The sequence below is a fragment of the Quercus lobata genome, chromosome 4 (genome assembly GCF_001633185.2).
Source record: "Quercus lobata isolate SW786 chromosome 4, ValleyOak3.0 Primary Assembly, whole genome shotgun sequence".
Lineage (NCBI taxonomy): Eukaryota > Viridiplantae > Streptophyta > Magnoliopsida > Fagales > Fagaceae > Quercus > Quercus lobata.
The window spans coordinates 66,486,156-66,497,833 of record NC_044907.1 but is presented as its reverse complement, the minus strand read 5'-3'; the positions used below and the strand labels follow the sequence as shown (position 1 = coordinate 66,497,833).

Below are 11,678 nucleotides of genomic sequence, written 5' to 3'. Positions count from 1 at the left end.
AATTGTTAGAAGATGTAGATTATTATTACAACATATTTCATGATTGTGCTTCTTTTCGATGCATTGGCTTACACTACACACAAAAATTGGAGTTAGGTTCCGCAAATGATTAAGAACATATGCAATATGTCTAGGCTTCACTTACTCCAGCGTTAGAGTTGCAGAATTGTATGTATTCAAGATATGCAGACAAAAGGTTGAGGTCCAACAACAATAATAAAAGCAATACAAATTGCAAGATCAGATTAGAAGCCACAACATTAGAAACTCTATAAATATTTTAGGTACCAATTGATCCATGAAAAATACAAACCCCTACTTACACAGCAGGAATTCTTGATCTTGAATATTGTACATATCACTGTTATCTTATATTCTTGTGGTGATTTGGGCTACTATTTTACTTGAGATCTTTTGTCATTCTATAGAAGGTGTGGATTATTATGAGATGTAATTGTCTAAATCATTTTATCATCTTCTCACATACCTAAGTTGAGTTAATTCTTAATTGTTCACCATTCTTGTAGATGCTTATATTTGAATCAAACAAAACAGTTTAAAGATTAAGACAAATGAAACATGCATAATTCAGAGGTAGCCATCCTTATGTTTGGGTAAATTAATCAATAACAACTCTGGAGGTTTTAGTGATAACTCAATTTGCATATAATTGAATAACTATTCTAGAATGGTCAAATGGCCTCTTTGTGAGTTGCTTGAGATAACCCAAAATTTCTACTACCATACAACTTGCTTCATTTTTTTTTTTTTTTGACGAGCAGAGGGAGGTTCAGCCTATATACTATGCTTTGCTGACTGATATTTGGGCTCTTCAAAGAGCTCTTAAAGCAAATGATACACTTTTACCCCCAAAATATAGTTTTGATTGTGCCTTGTCATCTAGACTATAGAATTATGTTCCACCTCTATGTAGCTATTCATTTACATGCTATTAGTATTTTCCCACATTAAATTGGTGTGCATGACTTCATGTCTTATGGAATTTTGTATTGGAAAATTATTTGAAAAAATGTCTACTGCATTTATGATTGTCCACATACTAATTACCTAAAGACTGTTTATTTGGGATTGTTATTATAATGATCTAATATTACAAGCGTTAATCTAACTACTTTAAGTCTTGCTTTATTTTCTTATTGCCAAATTATATTTATTTGGTCACAGGTAAACAACGTATCTTCCACCCAAAGGAAGACATGTACTGCCCTTTATGGAGAATCTTTTAATTTTGCCATTGGTAACATGCATCCAGCAGCATTAGAACAATTGAAGAAGTGAAATTTTCTATTGTTCCATAGATTCATGATCAGCTATACATGTGCCTCTTATCTCTTGCAAACTGACAATCTTGAAATGGGAAGAAGTGAAATTGTAGAAGCAGCAGCTTCTCCAAGAGAACCTAAATTATAGAAGTTGTTTTGTTGTTGTGTTGGTCATTTTAGTGTATTTAGTGAATGCAAAAGGCCAAGGAAAGAACTTGTATTTAGAATAGGTGAATTGTAATTTAGTCGTTGTGAAAGATTGAAATGACAATCAATTTGAGAATATATAGTTTCTCATCTTGTTTAATGCAATGACAATTGTAATAGCCCTTGGCTTTATTATATAGTAATGGAAATTGAAATGCATTTCTTGCAAAGGAAATTGTTACTTAATTTTGTCTCTTATTAGAATATTGTTTATCATAATGGAAATTGGCTAAAGGTTTTTGTAAGGTTGAATTTAATCAACCATTTTGTTGGCTTTATTTCGTGCCAAATTTGCTTGTAATTCAGCATTTAGAAACCTTGTATTTAGGTGGGATTTATGTAAGGGTAGTGTGTGAGAGAGTGTAAAGAAATGCTCAAGAGTGTGCATTCAGCAGGGCCTTGCGACTGGATCTCATGACTAGCTCTAGGCTGGCAAGTCGCCAAAGCTAGCACACGTGTGAAGCATGTAAAGGAGCTGAAGAGTCACGGCAGCTGGAGCACTACAGGACAAAACTTCCAGTTTGGCTAGGTAGTTAGCTCGCAACTCAAACTCGCAACTCAGTCAAGTCGTGAGGTCAAGTCACCAGACAACTTTGTTTGGGAAAAACTGACCTTTTGCATTCCAAACACGCACTAGTATAAATACCCCTTATAACCACGTATTGTAGAGATCTTCTAGAGAGAATTTTGAGAGAGAAACCCTAGAGAAAAATAAGATTGACTCATCCACAATATTTATTCTTTGTTTCTCCAAATTCTTCTACTCTCACCCTTTCCATTGATACATTCTTGAGAGGTACATTTAGCCAAAACCTTTTCTTACCATACCCATATCTGTGAGGAGGCTATTTGGTGCTTAGGAAGTAGTTAGGAAGGGACCAATTGATATTGGTTGATGCTATGGGTCATAGTGGGATTCGGTAAGCCAAAGAAGACAAAGGTTCAGCGTAACCTTGTTGTAGCAAGAAGCTTGGAGGGCTTATGTACAATGGGTAAATTAGGCTTGGAGAGTCTTCTATTGTTCATATATCCCAACTTCATTCTTTAGTGGATTATTGACCGCTTAGAGGGTGACGGAGAGGTTTTACACCGAGGACTTCGATTTTCTCTTTGATAACACATCGTTGTGTTGTCTTTGTGTTTGCATCTCTCTTCCCTTAATTTTTGCCATTTAATTTCTGTTGTGGTTGTGATTTTATTTGGTTTAAATTGTTTTATCAATTCTAGTTTAGCTTATTTTTATATTCCACAATACATTGTTTGATAATAAGCTTGAATTGGTAATTTATAATTTTGGGGTGTAAACGTTCAAGGTGTTTTACACACTATTTGAACATTCAGTTTTTAAATGTGGCTTTGGCTCCTGACTTAAAACTTAGAAGAAGTCTACCAAAACCATATTACCAAATTAACTCATCAACAAGAAAGTACCATGGTTTTTTTATTATGTAGCTATCAATCGGCTAGAGAGAAGAAAAAGAAGGTGGGGCAGGTCAAACACAATAAATTCTAGTTCAAACCATACTAAACTCATGCATTGCATGTGCCAGACCCAAAAATGAAGAAAAAATCTTTCATGAACAATACTATTTTCTTATGGTGATATTTGTAGCACATGCATGCATAAGTTTTATTAAGTTATCACTTAGCTACTAATGTAGAAATATGACTGGAATAGTAAGTAATTGATGGATTGAAATATGCAGAAATGTGACTGGAATAGTAAGTCACTGCTATATGACTGAAATATGCAAAAATATGCAAAAACATGATCGAAATATGCAGAAATATGACAGAAATATGCAGAAACATGACTGAATATGCAAAAATATGCAGAAACATGATTGAAACATGTAGAAATATGACTAAAATATGCTGCTATTTTTTTTTTCCTGCTCATGTCCAATATGACTAGAATAATAAGGTTGTGAAAGCTTTACAAAACAGTGACTATCAAAGTTTGCCAAACCAAAGGTCCTAAGACTAACACAAAATAAGTTATTTTTGTCTAGTAACACCATCAAATAAGCTTATGGGCAGCTTTATAAAATAGTAAGCACAAAAGGTTCTAACAATCAAAGGTCCTACAAACTACCAACTCCTGATCCACTTCCAATTCCTTTTCCAACTCCAGCTCCTTTTCCATATCTACCAAATGCACTACTTCTAGCAACACCTGTTTAGGTTGAGACCTATAATAATAGATACATTGGACCATATGGTAAGTACACAACAAACTCAATGACCAAATACTAGCAATATGCTAATAACAAGCACAATGTGAAGTATATATATAATATGGTAATTACTATCTGAGTAATCTGGTAAAGAAATTCTGTTACATTTGTAATACCAAGATTTTTGGCATACTTAGGCATATAAAAAAGAGCAAGAGTGTCAATATCAACATCAGAGACCCTTGATTCAGTCTCTCTAACATATTCAACATGTGTATCACTATGCGTAATGAATACCCCTCCCTGATGTATACACATATCATATGGTTGCTCCATATTCAATGCCCCGCATGCACCTATAAATGCATTACTAAAATTAACCTTTAATTAATATATTACTAAAATATAATACACACATAAATGCAACAAAACATACATGTAGACATGAGGCACAAAGCACAATACATGTACTGCTCACTTGGACCACAACCATTGCACTCGGTCAATTTACTAATAAAAAATACACATTATTTTACATCAGACAATACATACAACTAATCATTATCCAACAAACTGACCCACCAAAAATAAAGATCAATAAAGTAACCAAAACAAGAATCAAAGAAAAACAAACTTCGTCGTAAACACACAATTTCAATAAAGATGCAAGTTGTACAATGAGTTTAAATCATACACATATAGACAGTTCCAGCAACAAATTAATCACCCAAACATTTATACAAAAAACCCCCCACCAAACCCAATGAAGAAATCAATGAAACGAGAAGAACAGCTCAGGTTTATCTGGTTTTACCGTTGACATGGCTGCTGAGGCTACCAAGAGCCATCGCCACTACCTGGGTTCACAATCTTCAAGTTGCTATGGCTGCTATCGTTGGGATGATGGGTACACAATAAGCTGTTACCTTTCAAGTGGATGGGTTCACGATGAGGCTTGCTAAGATGGACGGGAATAGGTGATGATTCACTGATTTGAGGTTTTAGAATTAGGCCGAAATGGTGTAGTTTTAGGATTGGACTTTTTGTGTTTTAGCTTAGGGAAAATGGTACCGTTTGTAAAGTGCCAGGTAAGTTTTTATTTTTCATTGAAACGATGTAGTTTTGGAGTTAATTTGGCAAAAATAAAACATGTTAGCATGCACATGTGTCACTTAACAGCAAAAACTAACCGTAGGTTGTGAATTGCTAACGGAACCAAACTTCAGGATGTAAAATCAAGTTTTTGAAACTTTGAAGTTTAAAATCCAGTCAATCCCAAACTTCAGGGGTGTAATTTACAATTTACCCTAAAGTAAATTTAAATGTTAGGTAATTAGTCACACCTACAAAAATTCTATCATTATTAGTATCATTTATGAGCTTGACAACTCCACTGAAGACGATATTGGTATCATTTAGAATATTCTAAGTCCATGTATAGATTTTTCTTTTAATTTTATAATAATCAAAAATATGTGCTATTAATTTTGTGCATATTCACTCATTTCTATAGTATCTATCAACATAAAATAAAATATATAAAAATAAAATAAAAAATATGAACTCACCCAGTAGATTCTAGAAGAAGCCAACCTTTCTCCACAGCTCAATTATCACACACTTAAAAGAAAAAAAAAAAGAAAAAAAAAAAAGCAAAACAAGCACCAGAGAAACCAAATAGCACAAATCAACATCATTAATTAATATAACGCACTCTTTCTTTATATATGCCAATGGTGTGTGATGGTTAACAACACCACTTTTAAAAAGATGAAAACGGAAAAGACCAATGAGATTTCAATGCCCAAGTCATATAATAGACCCCAGATGACAACGTTTCCAACTATTGAGTCTGAAATTTACACCGTGTTTTTTGCCAAAATCTACAAATTTTCCTTAACACGGTTTAGCTTCACCGCGGAGCTGTTGGAAAACAAGGTTTTGTATCTTATACAAAACATTTAGTGGAAACTAAATTGATCTTTAACTCCAATGGACTTTGGGTTTTGGGATTATCTATCAACTCTTGACAAATCTAAAATTGCTATTAATTATGTTTAGGTGAAAATGCAAATTGCACTCTCTAAATTTGATTAAAATTATTTTAGTCTTGTAATTGTACTTTATTCAATTGAGTATTCTAAATTTAAAATTTATTTAATTCAAGTCTTTAGTCAAATTTTGTTAAAAAATTGCCATTAATAAAAAAATATTTTTCTCACAAAAAAAATCTATAAAATTAATAAAAATATTTATAAATTTTTAAGTGATAATATTTTTTCAAAAACTATTTTTTCATTAGTTAATTGCAAAATTAACATAAAATTTTTAACAAAATTGGACAAAATGCCTGAACTAAATAAATCTTAAACTTAGAGTACTTAATTGAAATAAAGTAAAGTTAGATAAGTGAAATAAATTTTAATTAAACTTAGAGCATACACTTTGCATTTTACACCTCGGTCCTTGCCCCTTTCTCCTGCCTCACAAGAACTTTGTACTTCTGGGGTGAACATCACTCCAAAGGAAGTGTTTGATGTGCATGCTAAAATTTTGAAGATTTTAAGGTCAATTTGAAAATTTCTGAAGCCCAAATTAAGGGAAAAAAATACAATATTTGCACTCTGGTGCACATTTTGAAGAGTAAGTTTGGACTTTGAAGTCAGTCTTTCTTTGAGTAATGCACACTTCCACTCAAATTAAGCTTTATTAATAAAAGCATATTTCAAGACTTTATTATCTAATCAATTAACCTATGGGTAGGTGAAATTCTAAAACTAAACTGGCCAATCTAATCTACGAGAGAGAGAGAGAGAGAGAGAGAGAGAGAGCTTTGGTTTGTAAAAAGGCCACAATCTCTTGCAAATTTTTGTGGGTGCTTTGGTACTGAGGATTAAAAAAAGAAAAAGAAAGAAAGAGTGATTATGGTACTACTATGCACTTGTTTTCACTGTTCACCTAATTTCACTTTCTTTTTTCTCTTTAAGGAAATGAGTATTCGTAGTTTTTGTTTTCTTTCCCTTGAATATAAAAAAGTAATTTTGAAACCTAAAAAAAGAAAAAAAAAAAGAAATCACACACACCTTAAATGACAAGTTTTTATTTTTTTTGACGAGATATTTTAATGACAATGGCTTGAGATATTGTCAGCATTTAATTTTTAAACTATCAACTTTTTTTTTCCCTGATATTTCGATAGTTAATTGAACTATTAAGTTTTAACTATCATCGCTTGTGTCAATTCATGATCATTGCATTATAATTCAACCAAGATAACTTGCCTCACCCTCCCTTAAAAGTTAACATGGCTTTTGAGTGAAGTTGTGGTGTGTCTTTTTGTTAGAACCCCTTTTTCTCTCCCTTATGTGTGTGTGTATGTTTCTCAAAAAAAAAGAAAAAAAAAGAATGGGTAGTTGTCCCACATTGCATAAAAGAGTGTGTTGTGTAGTATAACTTACCCCACCCTCCCTTAAAAGTTACCATGTCTTTTGAGGGACAAAATTGCCTTATGCCCTTTTCACCCAAATTATATAGACTTATGCCCTCCTTCCCAAACTAATTAGGGAAATACCCTTCTTTTGAAACTCGACTTTCTCAAAATCGAGTTAAGCCCTATAGTGACGTTTTTAAGGACCTATAGTGACGTTTTTAAAAACCTATAGTGGTGTTTTGTAACTCGATCTCCATGAAATCGAGTTATAAAACGTCACTATAGGTCTTTAAAAACGTCACTATAGGGCTCCAGGTTTTTTTTTTTTTTTTTTTTTTTTTTTTTTTTTTTTTTTAAACTCGATTTTGAGAAAATCGAGTTACAAAAGAGGGGTATTTCCCTAATTAGTTTGGGAAGGGGGGCATAAACCTATATAATTTGGGTGAAAAGGGCATAAGGCCTTTTTGTCCATCTTTTGAGTGGAGTTGTAGTGTGCCTTTGTGTTAGAACCCCTTTCCCTCTCCCTTGTATGTGTGTGTTTGTTTCTCAAAAAAAGATTCAACTATAATCAAGCTCTAAATATGAATTTGAAATAAAATATTTTCTTGCCATTGCGTGGTTTAATTTTGTTTGACATTAATTTTTATTTGAATTTGGATGTCATTTTGTTTCCTTTTGCTTCATTATGTGATTTCATGTTTCCTTGTGTGCGTTTTATCTTATTCAAATAAATGTATGATTAGGATAGGGCTCCCTTAATAATTACCTTATTTAAAATGGTATGATAAGACAAATGGATGCCAACCCACTCGATTAGGCAAGTTTGGGTGCAAAAATCATAACACCTTTCGAAGCTTGTATACTAACTCCAGACTGATAGTTGGATTCATTATACCTTTTTATGGAGGTCAATGTTCATCTTTAGATGTAAAACAAATGGTGACTACCAATTCTTCTCCTTGACCACTCGAATGATGGCGTATGCTTGAGCAACCATGGCTTAGAACGGGGCGCCGATAAGTACTATTTAATTTGTCAAGACAATTGTATATTAGTTTTAGGTCCTAGTATTTGATAAGATATATTATTATTATTTTTATTATAATTCAAGGTTATTTTTGTTATTAAATAAATTAAATTTCTTAAATCAATTAGAACATAGTACAATGGGTCATTCTACCGTACCCCCTCCAAAAAAGAGAGGTATGGTACCCACCTATATCTAAACCATTAATTTAATATGGTTTTAACCTGGACCGTTCATGTAATTTTAAAGGATTTTGGTTACCAGTTAAACAGGTTTCATATATAAACAAAAAATTATAACATTCATGATTCATCACACTTTTTTCCTCTCTCACATTTGCTTCACGCTTGCTTTGTCTCATGTTTGCTCCTTACACTATCTAACGTTTGACTTTCTAAACAAAACTCTCAAATTAGACAGCTAACACCAAACCCATAGAAGAACCAGACAACGACACACCCATAACCTTAAATTGGTGGCGCTTCTTCTCATCCAATCCAACTCATCGGCTTCATTCTCTAGCTTCTTCTCTTCCAAACCATCCTTAAATCGGCAACGCACTCATATCCAATCCAACTCGGCGGCGCTTCTTCTCTTCCATTCTAAATCGGCGGCACCACCCACAATCTTCAAGTTCTCTCTTTACATATGATTAACACTGATATGGGTTTATATTATTTCTCTAAACTTTGTGGGTTTAAGCTATTATTTTTTTGTTTGAGTTTCGGTTCTTATATATTTGACAAATTAATCTATTCTGGTTTATTTTTTCCCCTATTTTCTTCTTCTTCTTCCATTTTTGTTTATATTTTTTATAAAATAATCTTGAGTTTGAATCTGGAAAATTCTACAAGAAGTATTTAACTTAGGAGTACAGTTATGTGTAAGTTCAAAATAGCTTAAATCTTTTTTTACCTGCTTGCCCATTTTGATAACAATATAAGGATCACTGCATCTGACATCCTCACATCCTTGACTGCAAGGTTTACCCCTCTATGGACCTTCCTGAGGTTTGTAGTCATATCTTGGCTTTCCTTCGTGGTAAGTCCTTTACAACTCTGTTGGTAATATGAGTTCTTTATATTAGGTCCTGTATTTTTTTTCTTCCTTGTATGATTATGAGATCGTGTTAACTTAGCAACTTGTCATGGACATATCTACTTGAGATTCTTTACCTGTTTCATGTATTTGTTACAATATGACATGATTTGGGATAACTTTTGCTCGTTGTCTATGTGGTCTATAATTACATTCATTAGGAAATGATTTTAGATAACTTTAGCTATTCACCAGATACCAGTAAAAGAGAGCTGATGACTTCCAAGGAAGACAAATAGTTTTTGGTTCTTAGAAGTTATTTGGGTGAAATTTAATGGGTGGGGAAGGTACTTTTTGGAAGAAAAAATGCCAACTAAACTGCCTTATTTATCATTATGCCTTTTGTTTCTTCTATCATAAATGTGAACACTACATAATCTGCATTATTTACAATATATGCATGACATATTAGGGGATATGTGCCAAGACACAAAATGTTGCTGAGCAACCAAAACTAATCTGCTTTCTGTAGTTTTGTATTGAAATCATGCATTAGTGTTTTGCTTGTTTATGTTGAGTGTGGTCCTTAGCATTTGACTTTTGTGATATAAGAAACTGGTAAACCATTCAATACGGTGGCTTGAATGGTTTATAAGATCAATAAGGGTTTAAAGAGGGGAAAAGTTATTTTTTCTTTTTCTGAGATATTTGCATCAGGTTTTGGAATGGGGAAGGGGAAGATATGTCAATTTTTTTGCATGGGTCCATATGTGTGATAGACTTAGTGCCATCAAATGAATGTATTGCAGTGTTTTCTTCTTTTCTATATATCATTCTTTTGAGGTCTCAAGCAGGTTATAATTTACATCCTTTAACTGTTATTGCAAAAGCCGAAACTCCCAAGTAGGCAAGACGCCAATCTCATCTGGTAATGAACAAGGTAAAGAAAGAAATGGGATTGCTGGGACAAGCCAGATCACAGTTGGCTAAAATCTATTTATTTAGAGAAGGCCCCTTAGTTGGACAAGGCACCTGTTGTATTTCCTTGATTCACAAAGTTGCATTTGGCTGTGGCTTAAGAAATGCATAAACAAAACTAAGAAGAAGTCCAGGCTTTAGATAGAGCACATCGAGAGTACTATGATATGAAGATGAGGATGCAAGCCGATATTAAAGATCTGTTACTAAAAATGAAGCTACAAGACAATCTTGAATTGTGATTAGCCGATCAGTAGGTCTTTCTATAGAATTGTCATCTTCTCAGGTAATTGTACCCTTACTGCTAAAGGTTCTATGCTGTATTATAACATCATGTGTCCTATCTGTTATAGTTCATGATCTGTAGGTGAATTTTCTGTTCTAGGTTCTGTAAACAAGGCAACTAGATTAGAAAATTTTCTTTTGTCAGGTCTCTTAGTCTTAGGCAATTTGGTGGATAATTTCTGTCAGGCAGCTACCCCTCAAAGGAGCAAAAGAATAAATTATGAAAATAGTGTGTTAATGTACAAAATTCTATAATAATCTTTATTTTCTGATGTGCTGTAGATGGAAGAAACCACTTTTATTTGGATAAGTTTGTCTTGTCAATGGAATTTTCCTCTGTTGAACTGATGGAACATTAGGAAATGTGTTCTAAAATACTGTTGGGCTTTATAGAATTTCTTAGGCATACTTATCTTGATTTGTGATATACTTGGAATGATTAGATACCATATAGTACTTTGGAATATGTGCTTGTGCTGCACTATAGAAGCCTAAATAGCTAAACATTTACTGGCTACAATTGTTTCCTTCTAATTTACTTTGATGTCATTCAATGGCAGGGGAGATGCTTGAATCAACAAAACCGAGGATGACTAGCAGCTTGGCTACTCTGGCTTCTACGTAATACATTCTTCAATATCTTTTTCATATGTTGTTGTTTCTTTTTATGTGGCATGGTTTTTAACAGGTCTTTAATGCAGGTCTCATTTATCAAGAGTTGAGGAATTGAAAGGCAGCAGTGATGAGAGGCCTGCTCTATTTAATGGCAACCCCTTTAAGTCAACAGTGATTGAACTAGCCAGTGGTTCAAAAATAGGTCTTCAGAATCAACCAGATGCAGAGCTAACAACACCTATTTCCAAGACCAAGAAGTCTCTCCCTTCTTAACCAAAAGAATAAATTATGAAAGTAGTGTGTGAATGTACAAAATTCTATAATAATCTTTATTTTCTGATGTGCTGTAGATGGAAGAAACCACTTTTATTTGGATAAGTTTGTGATATACTGTTGGGCTTTATAGTAAAATCTTTAGATCTTATACTTACAATTGCCCCATCTCTCTCTCTCGTTTGCCAATGATGAGGTTAATTGAAATTCAGAGTTTGCAGTAAGTACTCCGGCATACATTTGGTAGAATAGTCAATTTCATTTTAGCATATATCTTTGACTTCTCATTTTCCAAGTGCCACTACATTTTAATCTCCTATGATGAGAGATCCACAATAGAATAAAATATATATATAATAATCCTC

At 33.2% G+C, this 11,678-nt stretch overlaps 1 long non-coding RNA gene across 3 annotated transcripts; it reads left to right on the top strand.

The window, feature by feature from the left end:
- Positions 1-8,450: 8,450 nt before the first annotated feature.
- On the top strand, positions 8,451-11,473 carry LOC115987758. 3 transcript variants are annotated; one of them, XR_004091210.1, is made up of 4 exons: positions 8,451-9,165; positions 10,053-10,426; positions 10,986-11,046; positions 11,127-11,473. It is a non-coding gene; the product is annotated as an uncharacterized LOC115987758 (long non-coding RNA). The 3 variants fall into 3 exon arrangements; XR_004091211.1 differs by having other exon boundaries at positions 10,017-10,426; XR_004091209.1 differs by having other exon boundaries at positions 8,451-10,426.
- Positions 11,474-11,678: the final 205 nt, after the last annotated feature.